The sequence below is a fragment of the Mauremys mutica genome, chromosome 18, assembly GCF_020497125.1.
Source record: "Mauremys mutica isolate MM-2020 ecotype Southern chromosome 18, ASM2049712v1, whole genome shotgun sequence".
Classification (NCBI taxonomy): domain Eukaryota; kingdom Metazoa; phylum Chordata; order Testudines; family Geoemydidae; genus Mauremys; species Mauremys mutica.
The window spans coordinates 1,179,216-1,202,094 of record NC_059089.1 but is presented as its reverse complement, the minus strand read 5'-3'; the positions used below and the strand labels follow the sequence as shown (position 1 = coordinate 1,202,094).

The 22,879-nt window shown below is 52.4% G+C and overlaps 1 long non-coding RNA gene across 5 annotated transcripts; it reads left to right on the top strand.

The window, feature by feature from the left end:
• The first annotated feature begins 5,195 nt into the window (after positions 1–5,195).
• Positions 5,196–22,269, top strand: LOC123352578. 5 transcript variants are annotated; one of them, XR_006574217.1, is made up of 6 exons: positions 5,196–5,236; positions 5,872–5,894; positions 7,239–7,351; positions 7,652–7,684; positions 13,648–13,730; positions 17,140–17,154. It is a non-coding gene; the product is annotated as an uncharacterized LOC123352578 (long non-coding RNA). The 5 variants fall into 5 exon arrangements; XR_006574220.1 differs by lacking the exons at positions 13,648–13,730; positions 17,140–17,154 and adding an exon at positions 22,257–22,269; XR_006574219.1 differs by lacking the exon at positions 13,648–13,730 and having other exon boundaries at positions 17,140–17,153.
• Positions 22,270–22,879: the final 610 nt, after the last annotated feature.

Genomic DNA, 22,879 nt, shown 5'->3' with positions numbered 1-22,879 from the left:
CTCCCCGCTGTTTCCCTGCCTGCCTCATTTGATTGTTTACAGCCAGGTACAGATGATCACAGCAAACAGGAGCTGTGTTTGTTTTTTAGATAGCAGCAGCAACGGAGGAGCTCCACAGAGCTCATTCACAACAGGGAGGAGGATCTCATTTGATTGTTCACAGATTGATCACAGCAAACAGGAGCTGATAAACAGCTCCGGTAGAAACGGAGCGAAACGGAGCTCCTCCGGAGGTTCACAACAAAACAAAGAGAGGCTGCATAACAAAACAAAGGGAGTAATTTAGTTTAAAGCATTCTGGGATATCTCCTTATTCCCTGGAGGACAATAAAAGCGCTGGTGTGTGTCCACACTTGATGAGCAGCGCTGGATCACCAGCGCTGCAATCGCTACACCCCAACCTGGCCAGGTGTACAGCCAGCGCTGCAGCCAGGGAGTTGCAGCGCTGGATGTGCCTTGCAGGTGTGGACAGTTACTAATTGCAGCGCTGGAAAGCCTCTACCAGCGCTGCAACTTGCAAGTGTAGCCAAGCCCAAAGATTCATTCAGATGTTTCGGCTCAAGGCATTGGAACTGGCCTTACTGCACCCTACAGGCTCAGGAACAAAGAGGCACAAAAAAGATCTCATTTATTTATTACAATGTCTTGACTTGAGGGTGTATAACTCGTGATTTTAGAATTCTTGTGGTTGTCAAGGTATCTTGGGGTTGTAGATGCGTGTTCATTATATTTTGAAAGGCAAAACTATGAATGGGTTGAACAAAGAATTAGATCAGTCCCTCAGGATAAGTAGACTGGCTATTAGCCAAGATCATCAGGGATGCAGGCCCATGCTCTGCATGTCCCTAAACCGTCCTTTGATTGCCAGATGCTGGGAGTGGGCAGTGGGATGGTTCACGGCGTCATTGCCTGGTCTGATCATTCCCTTAGAGGCTCCTGCCATTGGCCACTGCCACAAGACAGGATACTAGATTAGGCGAACTATTGGTCTGACCCATGATGGCAGTTCTAACTTTCTGCAAAAATTACAATAGATTTTTTTTCCAGGGAGAAAGACATTATAGGCGATAGTATCCTGCCTTTACTGAATATTTGAGAATCAAACTGTACACAACGGCATGTGGAAAAACACTAAGGGCTAGACTGAGGCAAAATAACAGTTGCAAAAATGCAATCCCCAGTGGTGGATTGACTCAAAACAAAGTTTTGACACTAGGCCAGAAATTCTGTCAGCTCTAAAATGAGAAGAAAAAATTAAATTAAAAAATCCAGGCAGTTCAGGTTATCCCAGCAGCAGATAAAACAACTTCGGAAACTGCTGGGAGACTCTATGCGTTCAGATACAGTGAGAAGGGATTCTTTGTTTCTGAGGGGATCTGTGTAAAATGTTTTACTGAATTAAGTCTCAGGGATTATCTACACTGGCAAGCTAAAGCGCTCGAACTCGCTGGCTCAGAGGTGTGAAAAATCACACACACACACACACACACACACACACACACACACACACACACACACACACACACACACACACCCCCCAAGCGCAGCAAGTTTGAGTGCTTTAAAGCGCTAGCGTGGACAGGCTCAGCTCCCAGTGCTCAGAGCGCATCCCCTCGTGGAGGTGGATTACCAGGCACACCGGCAACCACCGCAGTGCTCTGAACTTTGTAGTGCAGACAGAGCCTCCGTAGGTTGGATCAGACAGAGGGGAGCTGCACTGCCTAGGCAGGGGGATGCCTGTGTCTGTAAGAACCTGCCCTGGGAAGCCCCTGCCGAGCGGTGCTGTCTGTGGGAGGGGAAATTAAAATAAAAAAAGCTGCTTTGCCCCCCCCCCCCCATTTTTGCAAACACTGGTCTCAGTCCCACTGGGGTCACTGCTGCCCCCTGTGCCCCGCCTGTGCTGGGTTTTGCCCTTAGTCACCCTCTGCCAGAGCCTCACTCCTGGGCTTCACTCCTGCTCCTCCCCCCAGCCCTGGTTTTGTCCCTTAGCTCCTCTCCTGCCCCTGCCTCCAGCTGCCTGACCCCACGGCCCGGGCAATTCCCGCCCCCTGCTCAGCCCCCGCCCCCTGTCACTCCCCCCGCCCCGCTCCGCTCCAGCCCCTGGAAGGAGCAGAATGTTGAGCTGATATGGGCAGGGGGAAGGGCAGCGGCTTCAGCGGCTGTCACTGAGCATGCGCAGTGCCCGGGAGCGGCACATGGCTGCGGGAGGCGCGTTAATACGCTGCCCGGGGGCTCCTGAGTCTGATGGTTCAGCAGCCCCCGCCCCGCCCCCGCTTTTCCCCTGGGGAGCCCCGCCCCCTCCTGCCCCCTCCGGGCTGAGGCGGGTCCCCGCGTATCCCACCCCCACCCCCCCCCGTGTGGGGCCCGGGAGGAGCCGACCCTTCCCGCCCCCCCCCCCGTCCCAGCCCCTGCCCCTTTGTGCGGCAGCGGGGCTGGGGCCGGGGCCGTGAGCGCAGCGTGGGGGCTGCTCCAGCCCTGCAGCCCGCGGGGCAGCGCAGTGGGGCTGGAGGCAGTGCGGGGCGGGCAGGGCCCGGGTGGGGGGCAGGGACACACGTGGGGCCGACACACTCCTGCTGGGGGGGGCCGGGCCCGGCTGCCTGGTTCGCCCCCTGCCTGGGGGTGGTCCTCAAGCTCCGCGCGGCCACAAGGCTGCCCGGGGCGGGGCCGGGGCGATGGAGCCCGGGAGTGGCTGGGCCAGGAGCTGCAGGAGGGGCCGGAGCGCGGCTCGGCTGCGGAGCTCGGAGCCCAGGCTGGGCCCGGGGGCGGATCTGGGGTGTCAGAGCCGGGCGGGGGGGCGGCTGGGGATGGGGGCTGTGGGTGAGCTGGGAGTGCACTGCGGGGGTCAGGGCTGGGGGGGGCGGCTGGGGATGGGGCTGGGGGGGAGCTGGGAGTTGGGGGTGCGCTGGGGTAGCGGTTGGGGATGGGGCTGTGGGGGAGCTGGGAGTTTGGGGTGCACTGGGGGGGTCAGGGCTGGGGGGGAGCGGCTGGTGGCTGGGGGGGAGCTGGGAGTTTGGGGTGCGCTGGGGGGTCAGGGCTGGGGGATGTTTGGGGGGCTCCATGTTCAGATCTGGCCCTGCAGGAGCTTTGGGGGCTGGTGCTGGGGAAAGTGGGGGACTGTCTGAAGTTGGCTGCTTGGGATGTGGGTGAGGCCCCGGGGAGCTGGGGGTTGGGCTGCACCCCTGTCACTGCAGCCTGGGGCCCTGCGTTTCCTCTGGAAAAGCTGCTCCCTGTTTCACCAGCTCCTCTCAGTCTGAGTCCCAGGGACCCTGCACAGGCATCTGCAGGGCAGGACGGGCCCTGAAATCTGGCAGCTGGGAGGTTTGCAGCAGTTTCTAACCCTCCCTCCCCTGCTTCTTCCAGGAGGCACCACAAAAGCATCTGGCCCCTCTGGGAAAAGAGAGAGAAGCAGCCAAAGCCGAGGAGGAGCAGCAGAGCGAGGAGCTGCTGGTAGGTGCCCAGAGCCCCCCGTCACTTAGGTTTGCCTGGCATAAGAATGACCTGGTGAATGCAGGGCCCACCCTGCCAGCCTCAGCCAGGGACCCATCCCCGCTGGAGCCCAGGGAGCCTGCAGGGTCAGACACGGGGGTAACATGATGCCCTGAGGACGCAGGAGGCTGCTGGGCAGGAGAGGGTCAGTCTGTGTTAGCCCAGAACCCCTGCCCACGGGCTGTCTGGATGTCACAGTGACCAGGGATCCTTTCTAGCTCCTGGGGGGATGGGGAGGAAGGAGGTGAAATGTGGGCTGCAGAGATGGAGGATTTGGTTCAGTGCACGTTGATGAGGTTTTGGGGAGAAGTGTCCCTCCTGTAGGTGATGTACAGCTCACCCCGGTCCTGATCCCTCCTCCCTTCCCGGGATAAATGAACTTCCCATCCCCCACCACCAGAGATCTTGTGTTCTGGTAAATAACTCTGCCACCCGCCCCCAGGTGCATTCATGATTTTCCCCTGTTATGGAGCAGATAAATTTCAATGTTGATAAATGCAAAATAGTGCACATTGGAAAAGATAATATCAAATGCACAGAAAATGATAAGGTCTAAATTAGCTGTTACCGCTCAAGAAAGAGATTTTGGAGTCACTGTGGATAGTTCTCTGGAAACATCCACTGAATCTGCAGCAGCAGTCAAAAAAGCAAACAGAATGTGGGGAATCATTAGGAAAGGGATAGACAATAAAACAGAAAATATCCTATTGCCTCTATATAAATCCATGGTATGTCCACATCTTGAATTCTGCTTGCAGATCTGGTCGCCCCATCTCAAAAAAGATATATTGGAATTGGAAAAGGTTCAGAGAAGGTCAGCAAAGATGATGAAGGATATGGAACAGCTTCCGTATGAGGCGAGATTAATAAGACTGAAGCTATGGCTACACTCCGCAGCTTTTAGCCACACGGCTGTGCCGATACAGCCGTTCTGCTGACAGGCGCGCAGTTTAGCTGCTCTTTGTTGGCAGGGGAGAAGTGCCAGTGTAGACAAAGCCTGAGGCTGTTCATCTTGGAGAAGAGACGACTAGGGGGCGATATGGTATAAAATCATGACTTGTGTGGCGAAAGTAAATAAGGAAGTGTTATTTCCTTCTCATAACACAAGAACTAGGGGTCATCCAGTGAAATGAATAGGCAGCAGGTTTAAAATAAACAAAAGGAAGTATTTCTTCACCCAACACACAGTCAACCTGGGGATCCTTGCCAGAGGATGTTGTGAAGGCCAAGACACTAACAGGGTTCTAAAAAGAACTAGAGAAGTGCATGGAGGACAGGTCCCTTAGGGGCTATTAGCCAGGATGAGTGGGATGGTGTCCCTAGCCTCTGTTTGCCAGAAGCTGGGAATGGGCGACAGGGGATGGGTCACTTGATGATTCCCTGTTCTGTTCATTCCCTCTGGGGCACCTGGCATTGGCCACTGTCAGAAAACAGGCTACCGGGCTCGATGGGCCTTTGGTCTGATCCAGTCTGGCCGTTCTTATGTTCTATGTTCCCCTGTAACTGAGCCGCCCTCTCCCTGTTGCAGAAACAGACGGCAGCCGAGAGGCAGAAGATCGTCTGGGAGTGGCAGGAGCTGCGAGGGTTTCTGGAGGAGCAGGAGCAGCGGCTGCTGTCCCGGCTGGAGGAGCTAGAGAGAGCCATTGTCCAGAGAAGGGATGAGGGCGTCTTCAGCCTGTCCTGGCAGATTTCCCTGCTCAGCAAGAGGGGAGGAGAGAAGGGGCAGCAGCCGCTGAGCCAACCCCTGCAGGTCAGGCTGTCGTTGCAATGATCATACACAGCGTTTCTCTAGGTGCTTCTGAGCCCTAGACCCCAAAGCACTTTACAGAGTGGGCTCAGGGGCATTATCCCTCTGGGACAAATGGGGAAAGTGAGGCAGAGGGAGGGGCAGAGCCCTGCCCAAGGTCACCCGGTGAGTCTGGCAGCAGCGCCAGGGATGGGCCCTGGGAGTCCTGGATGCTGCATCCCCAAGACCTTCTCTCCTGGAAATGTCTCTCTGCATTTGCACTTGGAGGGTGAAATCCCCTCCCCCACCATGCTGAGGTCCCGAGCCAGGCCCAAGGCCCCTGTCACTGCAGCTTAATGGGTTTAGTGGGGCCAGGGGCCTTCTGGGTCTCTCAGCCCTGGGGGGAATTTGATTCTCAATGCAGAGAAATATCGTCTGCCTGTAAAGTGCCCGGGGAGAAGATTTCCACAGTGGGTCCTGCCCGCAGGGATTGCTGGGGCTGCGTAGGGCAAAGTCCCTGATAGGTGGGCAGCAGCTCTGGGAATGTAAACCTGAAATTCCCCTACTGCCCGAGGCCTCAATGGTGACCCCTGCAGAGCAGGAGGCCTCCCCACCCAGGGACACTCCCCCTGACGGCCTCCTCTTTCTCTCCTTTGTAGGGTGCTGGGAGCACTGGGGGCAGGTAAGTCCTGGGCTCCATTTCGCTCCCCCTCATGGGCCGTTAGGTTTGATACCTGCACTGAATAGGAAGCTGCCCCCTGCCCTGGGAGCGTGTGATTCTGTCTCCCCTAGTGGCTGACTCGGGTAGGAGACGAGCCGGTTACTGTCTGGTCGCTCATGAGGTCACAGCAGGGCTGCTAGACCCAGGGCCAATGGGACAGACCAGGCCTGTCTCCTGCACTGATGTGGCCACGTCACGTATTCCGAGGGCGCAGAATCTCAGCTTTTGCATTTGTTAAAGTGAGTTGCCGGCCCTCAGCACCTCCCCAGTGTAAACGGAGACAGTGTTGTCTTGCTGGGGCTGCCAGCAGCCTGAAGCCGTAGCTCTGAGAGCTTGAACTCTCCTGTCCCCTGTTAATGTCATCGGGGTGTCAACTGAAATGGCAGCACTTTGAAGTGAACATTAAACATTCCCTGGCTGATCACTCGAGCAGGTGGAACGGGGAGGGGGCGGGAGTGAAGCCTTTGTGGGGTGGGAATAGGGGGTTGCTGTAGGGAGGGAAGAACAGAGGAGAGACACAAGGACAAGGAAGCGAGAGAGAAATGGAGAAAGGAGGGTGGGAAAGGCAGGGAAACACAGGGAAGAACCAGCAGGGCCCTACAGGGGTGTCCGGGAAGGGGCTGTTTTCCTCCTGAGTGACACTGAGTGTGACAGACAAAGACTTGGCAAAATACTAAGAACTAACATTTTATTTCCCATACGAAGGGCAGATTCCCCCCTTGTTCTTCGTACGTGGGTGTCCCATGGAGAGCAGTGGGTGTTCTGCTGTGAATGGAGCAGGGCACAGAGTCCTAACCCGATGCCCTGGCCACTGGCCGTAACGGACAGGGCAGTGTGGCCCTCTCTGCCAAATGAGCTGGACGCCCCAGGGTTCCTGCTTCAGCTGAAGGGTTCGGGGGTTTTGGCATTAAAGGGCCCACGTTCATTCCCTGCTGGAGCCCTGGGCTCTGTCTGTGGCCACTGTCAGCATGTAGGACCTGCCCACTCTTTGGTCTGTGTCTCCTCCCTTCCACATGATCCCCGTGCTGGTGCCCCTTGTTCCTGCAGTAACCCAGCGTAGGGGGTGGCTCTGCCCCCCCCCAGAACCAGAGCATCCCTGAGAAAGCCCCTGAACAATGTCTCCGTTCCTTGCTCGAGTGTCTCCCCACTTCCCGTCTCTCTGGGGAGCACAGGGCTGAGGTGACTCACCCTGACATTGACTATCTCAGGCTACAAAGCTCAGATCCAGGTTTCGTGAAGTTTGGGGGTTGCTGGGCTCAGGGTCTGGGGCTCAGGCCTATTTCTCACCCCTCCTTTCCCCAGCAGGGAGGACGGGACGTTTCGGAAGCCAGAGCCGTTGTTTGTGGAGCTGGAGAAGAGACTCAGCGATTTCTCTCTGCGAAGTGCCATGCTGCAGGAGGTGCTGCTGGGATTCAAAGGTGAGTTGGAGTCTGGGGGTGGCGTCTCCTCTGGTTAGAGCGACCCTGACCCTGGGAAGGAGTCGGGGACTCTAGTGATGTCACTGATCCTGGGCTCCATCTCACAGCCCAGCTCAGCGAGTCGCCCTTCCCCATGGAGCAGCCCTGTGGGGCTGGCTCTGTCTGCAGCGGCTGCGTTATCGGCCTCTGATCTCTGTCACCATCGCGTCGTTAACAGCAGTTCCATTAATAAGCAATGGGGGTTTCTCCATGAATGTGAGGGCCTGAATTCTCACCTCTCCCATCTTTTCCTTCCCCTAGAGACGCTGCAACGGGAGCTGGGGAGCGACACAGGTACGTGTCTGTCTCTGACTGGCCGTGGGGAGATTTCAGACCGATAACCATGTTAACGACAGGGGATTGCAGCCTCCAGCAGCTGGAAGCTGTGTAACAATGGGAAGCGATGTTACTTTGTTTTTGCACCACTATATTTTCAACTGACTTGTCTCTTAAATATTTTAGCTCAGGGATCAGCAACCTTTGGCACGCGGCTCACCAGGGTAAGCACCCTGGCACGCCGGGCCGGTTTGTTCACCTGCGATGTTGGCAGGTTTGGCCGATCGCAGCTCCCACTAGCCACAGCTTGTCACTCCAGACCAATGGAGGCGGTGGGAAGTGGCAGCAGCAAATCCTTCAGCCTGCGCTGCTTCCTGCATCCCCCATTGGCCTGCAACGGCAGACCGCGGCCAGTGGGAGCTGCAATCGGCCGACCCGTGGACGTGGCAAGTAAAGAAACTGGCCCGGCCCACCAGGGTATGTGGATTGGAGTTTCCCCAAGGTCCTTTAAGTGTTTCTTGATTGAGCACTTGATTTGCAAATTGCTTTCTGAAGAAGCTGACCTAATGCTTTACTAAGGCTACTTCAGAATCAAAACACACTGATGTACAAGAACGTAGCCAATATTCCTAACTTTAACTGCAAAAATGATACACCCACACAGGTAGTATCAGCAGCAGCAAGTTATAACCTTTTCATACGCACCTTACACGACAACCGTTGTACAACATTTGCTGCTAATATAGAACAGTGGTTGCACCAATGAACTAGACAGTCATAGGTTATATAAATAACATCACAGCCAGGGCTGGTGTTAGGGGGTAGCAAACAGGGCAACTTCCTGGGGCCCCAGACCCCCACAAAGCTACGTTGCTTCGGCTTCAGCCCTGAGTGGTAGGGCTCAGGGGCCCAGACTTCAGCTTTCTGCCCTGGGCCTCAGCGAGTCTAATGCCGGCCTTGCTTGGCAGCCCCCTGAAAGCTGCTCACGGCCCCCCCGGGGGCCCCAGACTCATGGTTGAGAACCCCTCCCTTACCCCACGAGTCACAGCAACGTTCAGGTTACTGCCAGGCACAATGGACCAGTCACTTCCTTAGGTCAAATGACTCTTAGATCTCCCAACAAAGACAACACTTCTAGCCAGTCCTGTCACAGCCTGTATTAAGCTTTATTTGAAAGGAAATGAGAGTTGTTTACAAAGTTAAAGCAGTGTGACAAAGCTCTGTCCTTGTCTCCATGGGCCCTGCATTTCCTGGTGGATTTCGCTAGCCTCAGAGGCTCACTGTGACCCTCCACGTAGCCCTTCTCTCTAGGGACAAGGGTCACAGCCCACTGAGCCATTTTCATTGTAAGCCAGCGAGGGAGGGGAGGCAAAGCTACCCTCCCTTACACAGTCTCTGTTGTCTCCCAGTCTCTGATTAATCAGGGGAGCAAAGGGGGAGCCCAGGACCCCTCCTCTTCTCTAGGCTCCAGCCCAGGGACCCTAATAGTATCAGCCTTGGTTTCTGACCTTTTAGAAACAGGACACATACAATTCCCTGTTCTACTTCCACACAGCAGCCCCCACTTCCTCAGGCTCCACTGCACCCTTATCTCAGGGCTTCCTTCCTTGTGCCTGATCTGGTGTGTACTGCCCCGTCGCTCCCACAGCTCCTGTTCTGCACACCCACCTGCCTAACTGGGAGCTCTTTAACTAGTTTCAGCCAGCCCCTGATTGGCTTCAGGGGTCCCCATCAACCTAGCTGTCTCCACGGCTTTCTGGAAGGATGTTAATTGGCCACAGGTGTCTTGATTAACCTGGAGCAGCTGTCATTTTGGTTACCATGGTAACAGGGATTTGTTTAGCCTGGGGCTAACATACCTGTTTCTCACTACTTTCCTAGAGCCAGCTGGCCTTGCCCTGTCACAGCAGCTAATCATCCAGATGCAGACAAATTACAGTCTTACATTTCAAAAGGTAATAGAAGCTTCTATAATAAGCAAGCTCTGCATATTCTTTAGGACTAACCCTGGTTAAGCAGCTGGGGATCTCGTGCTTATGCCTAGGAATTTTGCCCCCCAGAGTCCAAGCAGCATACAGATCATCAGTTCCTTCCGTGTGGGGTTTTTCATCCCCTTCCTGCCTTGTGCGCTGAGCTGCAAACTCAGCTAATGGGAAGTCAAGAGCACAACAGCAGCCTTGTGTCTTCTTTAACGTCCCATAATAGTCTCTCTGGTGTGGATGGACCTTTCCTGCCAGGCAGGGTGTAATGCATTCGGCTGTCAATCAGCACTTCACCTAGGTAAAGTCTCTCTCCTGTCTGGTGATTTACAGAGTCACAGAGGCTCACAATGCAACTAGTCAGATGTTAACCCAGGCAGCAACTCAGTAAAGCATTCAATAAAGTCTAAACATGTTCTTATAATCCTAATACCTGTTTTAACAATACTAACAAAGGTGAGTCAGACTGATTCCACTGTGTGTTTGTCCATGTTCAATGAAGACATGGGGTCTTGTGTAAGAGCTAACACCTCATCTGCCAGTGTCACAGACAGGCTGGGCAGGGATGGTGTCTCTAGCCTCTGTTTGCCAGAAGCTGGGAATGGGTGACAGGGGATGGATCACTTGATGGTTACCTGTTCTGTTCATTCCCTCTGATGCACCTGGCATTGGCCACTGAGCTAGATGGACCATTGGTCTGATGCAGTGGGCCGCTCTTATGTTCACAGTCTGTATGAGGAGTATCTACTCATTGGGACTCACTGGGGAGCCATAGAAAGAAACAAGATGTGCTGCGGCAAGAAGGCCCAGTCTCAGAGCCCCTGGGGTCACACTTCCCAAAAGCTAAAACTAGGCCCAGCCCATGAAGGGGGCACTGCCAGGAGAGACTGGATAAAGGCTGGAGCATCAAACAGCTTTGTAAACCTGAGAGAGCTGCCTTGGGAACAGTGACAGGGAGAATCCCCAGAGTGACTCCTTTGATTCTGCTCTTCTCTGGCCTTTGGTTCATAGAATTATAGAACTGGAAGGGACCTCAAGAGGTCATCTAGGCCAGTCCCCTGCACTCAAGGCAGGACTCAGTTTTGACAATCTCTGACAGGTGTTTGTCTAACCCGCTCTTTAAAATCCCCAATGATGGAGATTCCACAACCTCCCTAGGGAATTTATTCCAGTCCTTAACCACTCTGACAGTTAGGGAGTTTTTTTTCCTGTGGAAGCCAAGAAATAATTAATAAAGGTTTGAAGGGATCTTAATGTATGTTAGCTAATTTAGCAGGAGTTAGGCTCTGATCCTAATGCTGTGAGAGATGTAGAAATAAGATAATGTGGTACAGAGTGAATTGTGTGAAAAGTCATTACGGCCTTGTAAAATGCAGTCTTGTTTTTGTTCTAGTATTGAAGACAAATAAGATAGCGAATAGGCTTATGTATAAACAAATGCAAATGTTTTCCTTTAATGTCTCCAGGATTGCTAGAAATTGTCTGTAACAAAGGTATAAAGGCTTGATGTAATTGTTTACCAGTTGAGAGACCTGTCCAGGACTGGGGCGACCCTGTGTCCTATGGCACTCTCTCCCTCCATTGTAATTACTGGAGAAATAATAAAGTATTTGATTTTGCTGCACCCAAACAAAAAGCGAGAACTAAGTTTTTCTTCGACAATTTGGGGGCTCGTCCGGGATGGCAACGCCCACGGACCCACAGACGGCTACTACGGATCATTCCCCTTCAAACTCTATGGCGCCACATGAGAGGTATGAGACCTTTTGAAATCTCTATTGGGGTATCGGAGGAGTACTGTCCGTGAGGACGTCTGTCTCTGATGGGCTCACGCCATCTGAACTTATTGACTGTGCAGCAGGATCAGATGCAAAGTGGTATTGGGGAGAGGCCCCAATAAGGTTAGTTTATAGCAGTACTGGGAACTGCTGAGTTGGCCAAGGAAATGCATAAGGTAATGCATAAGGTAATGCATAGGTAAATGCATTAGAATGCACCGGTGCTGAGGGGTTTTTACCGCCTCAGGAGGGGTTGTCATACCGCCTCATGGTATTGGTCCGGACCAGGTAAAGATGCATCGTGGTTAAAAAAAAAAAAAAAAAAAAAAAAAAAAAATTTTAAAGAGATAAAAAGGTTAAAAAAAGGTTAACAAAAAAAGGAAGAAAAAGAGGCCTTGGTGTGTGTGTGTACACCAGTGTGAGTGGCTGTTACCGGGCTAGCCCGGTAACTAGTGGATCTTTAGGAGATCCGACCCACGGTGGGCTGACTCGGCCAGGCATTGTCCGGCGAGGAAGCTGCCTGGGTCTAGGAGTGTGTGAACCCATCTTCCCTCCCTTTTCCTTGTGAGTCTCTCCTGTGTGAGTGCCCTGTAGGGAAAGATCCTTAGTTTCTGAGCCGCTAGCGCGGACAGGGCACCTTCTGTGTGTGTGTAAGTGGAAAATGGGTAAGGGACTGTCTAAATATTCCTCCTCACCCCCTAAGGGTACCCCAGCATATTACATGTACGTACATTATTGTCCTAAAACCTGCAGGTATTTAGCGAATTGGAATCTTCACACGCGTGAAAATCCATCTAAATAATGCCCATTAGAAGGTACCTTCAATCTAGATAAGATCATATATCTCAGAGGAGCTTTAAAAAAAAAAAGAAAAGCCTCTGACACAGTGTGAGCAATTTGTCTAGGAACGGGTTAATTTGAAACTCGGCTAACCCCAGAGATAAAGAGAAAGCTACTCTGCGTACAAGGTGAAGAACCAGCACAGACTATGCTAAGTGCAAAGAAACTGTTTTCAGCCCCAGCTGGTTGTGAAAAATAGAGGCAGAGGCAAACCAAAGGCAATACAAGGTACAGAACTGAAATTACATTTGCAAAGCTTAACTTTCCAGTGAGATTCAGCAGTGTGCTTCTGCGACCCTGTAGCCTTTGCTGCAATTTAAGTCCATTGCTTCTTGTCCTATCCTCAGAGGTTAAGAACAACAATTTTTCTTCAGCATCTTTGTAACAACCTTTTATGTACTTGAAAACTGTGATCATGTCCCCTCTGAGTCTTCCCCAGTTTTTTTTCAATCTTCCCTCATAGGTCATGTTTTCCGGATCTTTAATCATTTTTGTTGCCCTTCTGTGGACTTTCTCCAATTTGTCCACATCTTTCTTGAAATATGGCACCCAGAACTGGACACACTACTCCAGTTGAGACCTAATCAGCGCGGAGTAGAGCGGAAGAATTTCTTCTCGTGTCTTGCTTACAATAATGCTGCTAATACATCCCAAAATGATACTTGCTTTTTTGCAACACTGTTGACTCATATTTAGCTTGTGATCCACTATGACTCCCAGATCCCTTTCCGCATCACTCCTTCCTAGGCAGTCATTTCCCATTTTGTATGTGTGCCACTGAGTGTTCCTTCCTAAATGAAGCACTTTGGATTTGTCCTTATTGAATTTCATCCTATTTACTTCAGACCATTTCTCCAGTTTGTCCAGATAATTTTGAATTTCAGTTCTATCCTCCAAAGCACTTGCAACCCCTCCCAGCTTGGTATCGCCCGCAAACTTGATAAGTGTAACAGAGAGACTCTGCTGATGGGAGGGTTTCACCATGTGTCAGAGGGTCACACCCTGGTGGGAGGGCACTAGGCCTGTACTGGGAGAAGGTCACATGGGGGGGAGGGATAGCTCAGTGGTTTGAGCATTGGCCTGCTAAACCCAGGGTTGTGAGTTCAATCCTTAAGGAGGCCACTTAGGGATCTGGGACAAAAATTGGTCCTGCTAGTGAAGGCAGGGGGCTGGACTCAATGACCTTTCAAGTTCCCTTCCAGTTCTAGGAGATTGGTATATCTCCAATTATAACCTTTATTTTTATTTATTGCCACTCTGTGCTTCACAGTGTGGCAGAACCTAGAGTGTCCATTAGCAGGGAACAATGCTGGGGGGAATCGACATGTGGAAAGGACAGAAACCCTGTCTGAATTCTCTCCCATTGCCCTTCTCGCCCTGGCAGGCTACAGATTAACATCCACATTTTGCTCCAGGTCATCCCCTCCTCACAGGGGGAAGGAAATGGCTGCAATGGAGCTGGCTCAGGTAAGGGATTCTCAGGGAGCTGGTGGTGGGTTCTGCTTGGAGGGAGAGAATCAGTAAATGTACAGGAGGGTGGGAGCCAGTGATGAGCTGCCAAAATATTAACAACAGGTTCCCTCCTCCTCACCTCACAAGGGGGTCATGCCCCCCTAGGGGTCGTGCCCCATCCAACCCCTCATGCTCGTTGACGCCCCCCCGGGGACCCCGTCCCCATCCCCCCCATCCCCTGACTGCCCCCTGCCGCCCCATCAAACCCCTCCTCTCATTCTTGATGCCCCCCTGGAACCTCTGCCCCATCCAGCCACCCCTTCTCTCTGTCCCTGACTGCCCACCACCACCTCATCCAACCCCTGCTCCTTCCTGACTGCCCCCCGGGACCCTTGCCCCCATTCAATCCCCTTGTACCCTGCCCTCTGACCGCCCCAACCCCTATCCACCCCCCACAACCCAGCGAACACCCCCTCCATGCTCCCTGCCCCCTTACCACACTGCCTGGGGCCAGGACCGGGTCCACTGTGCCGGGACCGCGACTGGCGCCGCAGGACCCAACTCCCCGAGCCGGGCTGGAGCCATTGGGCCGGGACCGGTGCTGCGGGGCCCGAGCTGGGCCGGGTTGGAGCCGCTTGGCCGGGACCAGCTCGAGGCAGGGGTGCTTGGCCGGGACCTGACTGGGGCGCTCAGCTGGGGCCAGGGGGGGCCGCTCAGGTGGAGCTGGACTGGGCCGCGCACACGGCTCCCCCCCCCCCCCCGGCTTACCTGCCTGCTGCTTGTTTCAGGCTTTCCGCAAACATTTGATTTGCAGGAAGCAGGGGAGGGGGAGGAGAAGGAGGGCGGAGCGTTCACAGGAGACGGGGAGGTGAGCTGGGGCCGGGTGGACAGCTGCCCGAGCCTTTGTTAAATTTAAAAGCTTTTTCAGAACCAGTTGTCCTGGAACAACCGGTTCTAAAAAGGCTTCTAAATTTAACAACTGGTTCATGCGAACCGGCTGGAGCTCACCACTGGTGGGAGCTGCTAGAGGTGGTGGGAGGCAGGAAATATCCTGGGTGGAGAAAGGGAGGGGACAGGATGTGACAAACCTGCTGAGACTTGTGTACTCTAGGGTGTGATGGGTTGTCACCCCGGGGTGCAGTCTGGGGGGCTTCTGGGAACCACTGTGCCCTCTAACCCACAAGCCGGGCTGGCCCTTCTCTCTCTGCTTTGCTGGAGATTCAGCCAGCCTCTCCAGGGCCTGTTATCACCCAACAAAACAGCAGGTGGCGCCATGAGTGCTTTACCTGAGCCACTCAAGGACAGACAGATGACAACAGCCAGTTTCCCAGCGATAAGTGATAGCAAACAGATCAAAGCAGATGACTTAGCAAATAACCAAAAACTCAGACCAAGCCTAACAGATGGATAGAATTTGAATTAGCAATTTCTCACCCTGACTGATGATACAAGCAGTCCACCAAGTTTCCATACACAAGCTAGAAATCCCTTTACTCTGGGACCAGCACTTCCCCCAGTTCAGTCTTTGTTCCTCAGGTGCTTCCAGGAGTTCTCTTGTCTGGGGAATGAGGCCAAGAGATGATGTCACACCCCACCTTATGTAGCTTTTCCATATGGCAGGAACCCTTTGTTCTAAACTCAGTTCCCAGTCCAGTTTGTGGAAAAATACAGGTACCAAAATGAAGTTCATTGTCATGTGGTCTGGTCACATGTCTTTGTTGCTGAACCATCAGCACTGTCTGGCTTCTTCATTGTTGTACCTGAAAGGCTCGTTGTGGCTGTTATCCAGAGTAATCACATATGAAAGACAGATACAGAGTCAATATCCATAACTTCAGATACAAACATGATCCATGCCCACAGGTAGGATAATCATATTCAGCAAATCATAACTTTTCCAGTGACACCACACGTGACTCATCTTGTACAAAATTCCTCATGTCCTAATCATATTATAATCCTGCCACTATGTGCTGAATATGGGCTGTAGTGCCAGATAGGTCCTAATGTCAAAGCACAAGTGTAGGGAATAGAACTTCCCCTCTTTGTGGAACAGGAAATAACCCTCCACCCAGGACTGGGAAAACTTCCCAGACTCCCAGTGCTGGAGCCTGAACCTACTGACACTTCATTAGTTACCTCCACCCCCAGCCTTTGTGGCAACTGCAAACGTTATCGGTGATGATTTTATATTCTCTTCCAAGTCATTGATAAGAATGTTAAATAGCACAGGGCCAAGATCCAATCCTTGCGGGAACCCGCTAGAAAGAAATCCACTCGACCGTGGTTCCCTATTTAAAATCCCAGTTTTTAATCTATTTAATGTATGCCGTGTGTATTTTGTACATTCTAGTCAAAATATTGTGCTGAACTAACTCATATGCCTACGTATATTACATCAGTACTATTAGCTGCAACCAAACTTTTGATCTCATCCAGTAAGGATATACAGTTAGTCTGATAGGATCTATTGTGTCTAAACCTTTTTAATGGATACTAATTATATTACCCTCCTTTCTTTATTAATTAAATCCATATTCGCTGCTCCATTCTCTTGCCCAGTATCGATTTCAGACTGACACACTTGTCATTAGCTGCGTCATCTCTTTTATACTTTTTAAATATTGGCACAGCATTAGCTTTATTCCAGTCTTCTGGAATTTCCCAAGTGTTCCAAGTCCTAATTAAAATCAACATTAACAGTTCACCACACTCCTCCAGCAGGTCTTTCAGAATTCTAGTTATCTGGACCCACTGATTTAAACACATCTAACTTGAATAGCTGCTGTTTAACCTCCTCATGAGTTACTTTTGGAATGGAAAGACTGTCAGTGTCAGCATCTTATGATATGAGTTACATCATCTGTTCTTCTCCAAATCCAGGAGAGAAATATTTATTGAACACTTTTACCTCTTCTGCATGATTGTTGATTATTCTGCCATTTCCATCTAGTAATGTACCACTACCATTGTTAGGATTAATTTTGTACTTTTAAAAACTTCCTTCTTATTTTCATTGGTTGATCATTGATTTCTGTTAGCTTCCCTTACCAACTTTCTACAATTCTGACCTTCTAACTTAGATTCTAACTTCCCCTTTATCCATATATTTTATTTAGAGAGTGTTGGGATTCCTACCAGGGAGCTACCAGCAAGGTCCAGAGACGGCCCCATCTCCTATATTAAGCTCTGGCTAGTAGCTATGTGATAAATGTGATGACCCTGCCTCTGTCTGTCAGATGGGAGACACAAAGGTTCTTTCTTTCCACCCTATGATGCCTCCTGGCTGCTCTAAGCAAGGTGGGGTGGGACTCTGTTAACATGTGCCTCGCGGAGCTTCCATTTACCTGGTGCTGCTGTTCCGTGAATAGTGGGGTTGTGAGTGGGGCAGCAGGTACTGAGTGTTGGACTCTTTCTCTTTCAGGGGCCGGTGACTTTTGAGGAGGTGGCTGTGTATTTCACCAGGGAGGAATGGGCTCTGCTGGACCCTGTTCAGAGAGCCCTCTACAGGGATGTCATGCAGGAGAACTATGAGACGGTGGTCTTGCTGGGTAAGGAGTCCTGTCCCCTGGGTTATTAGAAGCTGTGGGGTCTCTAAAGAACCTGAGTAGTAATAACTTTATACGTTTATTCCTCATACAAGTTTTGACAAGTTTCCTTGCTCCCCTTTTTTGCCTTATCTCCCACCCACTAGTATCATTTTTGGACATGTGCCTTTTTGGTGCTGTCAGTCATTTTAAAATTGCATTGAATGTATCCTTATTGGCTATATGAATAACTACATTAATAACTGTAGCTTTCATGCCTTTTCCTCATTTTAATAGGAAAATATGCCACCTGTAGAATTCTAAATTAAGTAAATAGGTGTATGATTCATTCATGGCTTGTGTGGCAGTCAGATGAGCTCCTCTTTTAATAGGAGAGCACATAATGTTGCCATTCAGGAGCCCATGGGTGAAGGGAGAACAGAGCTGTGGTAGAGGAGCAGAAGCAGGGGAGTAGATAGTTCTGGGGTGCCAGGACATGGGGAGGGTGTGTGCAGGATTAGAACTAAGAATCAGCAGGGAGGGAGGAGGTAGTGAGAGACGAGGAAGGAACACAAGAAGCTCCCAAGGTGCCGAGAGGTGGTGACGGCTGAGAGTAATGGGAAGAAGGGGAGGGGAGTGTGGAGGAAGGGCACCCAGGAAGTGGGCTGGGTGGGTCAGTGGGAGGGAGGAGAGGTTTGGGGATCTAGAGCTGTGGGGAATCCCAGACCTTTAACCCTGAATCCCTACCCAAACCTCAGGTAAATCCCAGACTTCAGCATAACCACTCTCACAAAGCCTCAACTTAATATAAGGCCCTGAACTGTAGCAAGCTTAGGCTACGTTTACGCTACCGCGGTCAGTCGCCCTGCGCTGCGGAACTCCAGCTATATGAATGACATAGCTGGAGTGGATGTAGCTTAGGTCGAGTTACAGCAGGGTGTACGCTGAGGGGGGTACACGGGAGACCTTCACGGGTAGAGTCTGGAGTAGAGAACTGGAGAGCGACTTGCAGTCGATATGCAGTTGATTTGGCAGGTCTTTACTAGACCCGATAAATCGACCATGGGTGGCTCGATCTCAGAGCGTCGATCCCGGCTGTAGTGTCGACCTGCTCTTAATAACCCATTTCTTTATGTTCACCTCTTTGCCCCTCCACACATGTTCCAAGCTAATAAGCAATTCTCTGATCATGACATGTTACCTCTAGCGAGTATGAAATTGCCCACAAGACGTGAGACTGGGTCATAGATCATACAATCAGGTCAGGGTCAACAAGAGTGAGAGTTTGGAGAGAGTCTTGTCCCCCCTCTCCCCATCTGCAGCAGCCACAAGCTGTCTTCCCTCCAGGCTTCCAGGCCCAGTTCTTGTTTCTGACCTTCTCCTTTTCTGGAAGAATTAGAGGCTGTTGCTCCTGAATGTTAGTGTGTAATTCCCCAGCCTTCTCCTCCCACTGGGGGAGTTTAATTCTCCCTCCCATTACACCTGAGTCACTAGATTTCCTAATGCCCCAAAATGTGCTTTTGGAATTTCACAGTTCAGGGGAACTAACCCTTTCACCTGCCTCCATGGTCTGCTCTAGGAATGCCCTGTCAGATATCAGGCCTGTAGCCAGCCCCTCTCTATGGGCAGGGACCCACCTGCCTCTCCTTTTTGACCATTGTGTGAGGATTGCAGCTTGTCCTCCACTGTGTTTGCTGGACTAACGTCCAGTTCCTGTGCTTTGCTTTCTCTCCAGGGGCTGTGAGCAGTGTGTGTGTGTGTGATAGAGGTGGGACTTTTGGTGATACTTGTATGATGCCAATACACACCTCAGTTTCCTGCTGTGACTGGTATTGCTAAGATTAGAACGAGCAGGAGACGTGAGGTGTTTTGTCACGTAGCTGTCATGGGGTGATATGAATGGGTCATTAAGGACTGGCTGGGAGTAACCTACATCAATGGAATACCCGACAGAGACAAGGGAATGATTGTCACCCAGGGCTGCCCAGAGGATTCAGGGGGCCTGGGGTCTTCAGCGGCGTGTCCCCCTTACCCGCTCTGACACCACAGAGCCTTGCCTGCATCCCTGTTCCTGTCCCCCGTCCTGTTTGACTCAGTTTATATCAGGGGTCTCAAACATGCGGCCCGCGGAGCTCTTCCCTGCGGCCCGCGGAGCTCCCCAGGGGAGCTCCGCAGGGGCCCCCAAGAGAAAAGCGGAGGCTCCCGCCTCCGCCCCTCTCCTGGAGCCTCGGCGCATAGAGCGCCAAGTCTCCGTCCGAGCGCCTGAGCCCCGCCCCGATCCGAGCCGCGTGGGGAGGGGGCGGGGCTGGGAGCTCTGGGCTGAGCGCTGCGCTTGGCGTGGAGCTCCCAGCCCCGCCCCCTCACCACGCGGCTCTGAGCGGGACCGCCGGAGACGCGCTCGGGTAAGGGGGGGGGGGAAAGCGGGACCCGCCGGGGCCGGGCTGTGGGGGGGGAAGGGAAGCGCTCAGGGCTGGGGCAGAGGATTAGGGTGCGGGGGGATAAGGGGTTCATGATGTGGGGGCGCTCAGGGCTGGGGCAGAGGATTAGGGTGTGGGGGGATGAGGGGTTCATGATGTGGGGGCGCTCAGGGCTGGGGCAGAGGATTAGGGTGTGGGGGGATGAGGGCTCTGGCTGGGGCTGAGGATTAGGGTGCAGGGTCCTAGTGCCTGCCCTCCGCCAGTACTGGCAAGGCAGGCTTCCCTTACCCTGAGCCTCTCCAACCCCAAACCCTCAGCCCCAGCCAGAGCCCTCATTCCCCCGCACCCTAATCCTCAGCCCCAGCCCTGAGCGCCCCCACATCATGAACCCCTCATCCACAGCCCTCACCCCACACTCCAAACCTCTTCCCTAGCCCTGAGCCCCCTCGCATCATGAACCCCTCATCCACAGCCCTCACCCCACAGCCCAACCCTCTTCCCTAGCCCTGAGCCCCCTCGCATCATGAACCCCTCATCCACAGCCCTCACCCCACAGCCCAACCCTCTTCCCTAGCCCTGAGCCCCCTCCTGCATCATGTACCCCTCGCCCTCAGCCCCACAGCCCTCACCCCTGCACTCCCTCCTATCCCCAAACTCCGTCCCAAAGCCTGCACCCCCACCCCCTGCCGCAGCCTGGAGCCTGCATCGAGCACAGAGCCTGCATCCAGACCCCCTCCCCCACCCAAACTCCCTCCCAGAGCCTTAGGCAGTAAATCTAAGTGCGTGTTTTGTCCTTTGAGTGAGGTGCATTACTGAGTGTATATATTTATTAAAACTGCGCGCGCTTAGGGGAGGAGGTGGAGAAGAGACAGGGCAGGGGCGGGGCCTCATGGAAGGGGTGGATTGGGGGTGGGGCCAGGGGCAGCAAGGGGGCGTGTCAGTGATGCGGCCCTCGGGCCAATGCACTAGTCCTCATGCGGCCCTCGGGGTCATTTGAGTTTGAGACCCCTGGTTTATATAGTAATATTCTCAGCTCTACCTTTGCTTAACCAATCATTGTATTGAAATTTAACTAACCAATCCTAACACATTGAAACATAATTCTCTAACCAATTGTATCCCACTACCCTAATTAACTTACATCTAGCAAAATTAATTATACAGCAGACAAAACCAGTTAGAAAACCAGACTGATTAACAATGTAAAAGTGGGGGCCATAAAGATAGAACAATACAGAAATGAGGGTTTCACAACCACAACCATAGATAAGGGATTTCTTGCCAGACAGGCTGCTGTCAAACTAAGTTTTCTTTAACCATCTTAAGATCTGTTTCTTTATCTGGTGGTGATGGGCACTATCGGGACAGGATCATCTTCCTAACAGCCCAATAGCACCTTATTTCAGTGTGACGGGTTTGGGATGTGACCCTTCGCTTCCCAGCGTATGGCTGCCCCTGCTGCTTAGCCAAAGGCCTTAGCCTAAGAACAAGGCCTCAGACGATCCTAGTGAGAGAAGGCCCAGACACAGGCAGACTGTGATTTTGATTCTTTGTTTTTATACCCCTGTGTAGCAGGGTGGTCCCTTGCTCCTGCCCTGAAGGATTAAAAACAGCCTGGGAGGGGGCTGTGGCTGGAGAAAGCAGCCTTTAGGCTGGGTGGATTGGGGGAAGTGGCTGCAGCTGGGGCCACGCCCCAGACAGACTCAGCTGGCCCTATAAAGGCAGAGAAGCCAGGGACAGACAAGAGTCTCCCTCTGCCTGTAGAGGAAGAATGGCCTGGCTGCAGGGAGCTGGACACAGGGTACCTGAGGGGAGCAGGGATGGGGAAAGGCAGAGAAGCTGGAGAGCTCCATCCTGGAAAGCCCCAGGCTGCGGCCTAGCACAAAGCCAACAGGTACTGGGGGTTGCAGAGTCAGGCTAGGGGTAGACAAAGGCAGCAGGTCCAAACCTCTTTGCCTGTGGTGAGTGGCTGACACTGCAGTCTGCCCCAGTGAACGGGGGCTAGATGGAGACTAGACAGTAACTGATGCAAAGTGGGGATAGTGGTTTGGGGGTTCCCCTGGGAGGGGAGACCCAGATTGGTGGGGTACTGCCAGTGGGTAGCACCCCAAATAAAGGGGCACCGGGGGCAGGGGGGCCAGAGGACAGGCGGATCACCGGCCTGCAGAAGGCGCTCCAGAGCTGGAATGAGCTAATTCCCAGGAGTCACCAGCAGAAGGCACCGCAGGAGTGAGTCCGCTCATTTACACCCTGTAACTAGCTGAGTGATAAAAATACACCTAACAGTGGGTTCTACCCCTTCCCCCATTCTGTGTCTGTCTTGTATATTTAGATTGTAAATTCTTCAGGGCATGGCCCAGCTGTTGTTCTCTGTTTGTACTTGTCCTAGCACAATGGGGACCCACTGTTAGTTGCTCCTTTGGCACTAAGGTAATTCATATGATTTATTATAATAACTCTCCTGCCACTTTGAGCCAAGGAAGCTGGCCTTGGGATGTTACTGCTTAAAAATGAGCTGGGGGTTAAAACCATGGAATATTCTTTGTGACAAGTATCCCACAAATTCCACTGACCTCCCTCGTTTTCTTTGCCTGCAGTAGGGTTTCCAATTTCCAAACCTGATGTGATCTCACAGCTGGAACGAGGGGAAGAGCCATGGGTCCCAGATCTCCAGGGCTCTGAGAAAGAAGTGCTTCCAAGAGCTGCCTGCACAGGTGAAGAATTGGTTAAACCAACTCAACAACTGTGTGGGAATGCAGGAAACATTCAGGATGCCCTACAAAGACCCTGTGAGCTCTCCAAGTTCAGGATAGTTCCCTGCAGATGTGGAGTCATTATGGCAGAAGTCACTCATGGCTTCCCTCCTATTCTGACTGACAACTGGCAGCAGGTCGCTCCCCGATCTCTCTTTCTCCTGAGTGTTCTCATGAGATGCAGACCAAAACTGATCCCTTCCTCTCTCCTCTGGGGAAGGCTTTGGGGAAAATCAGCTCCTGATAGGTTGTGAAAGCTAGGACTATAACAATGTTTAAAAGGGGACTGGATAAATTCATGGTGGCTAAGTCCATAAATGGCTATTAGCCAGGATGGGTAAGAATGGTGTCCCTAGCCTCTGTTCGTCAGAGGATGCAGATGGATGGCAGGAGAGAGATCACTTGATCATTGCCTGTTAGGTTCACTCCCTCTGGGGCACCTGGCATTGGCCACTGTGGGTAGACAG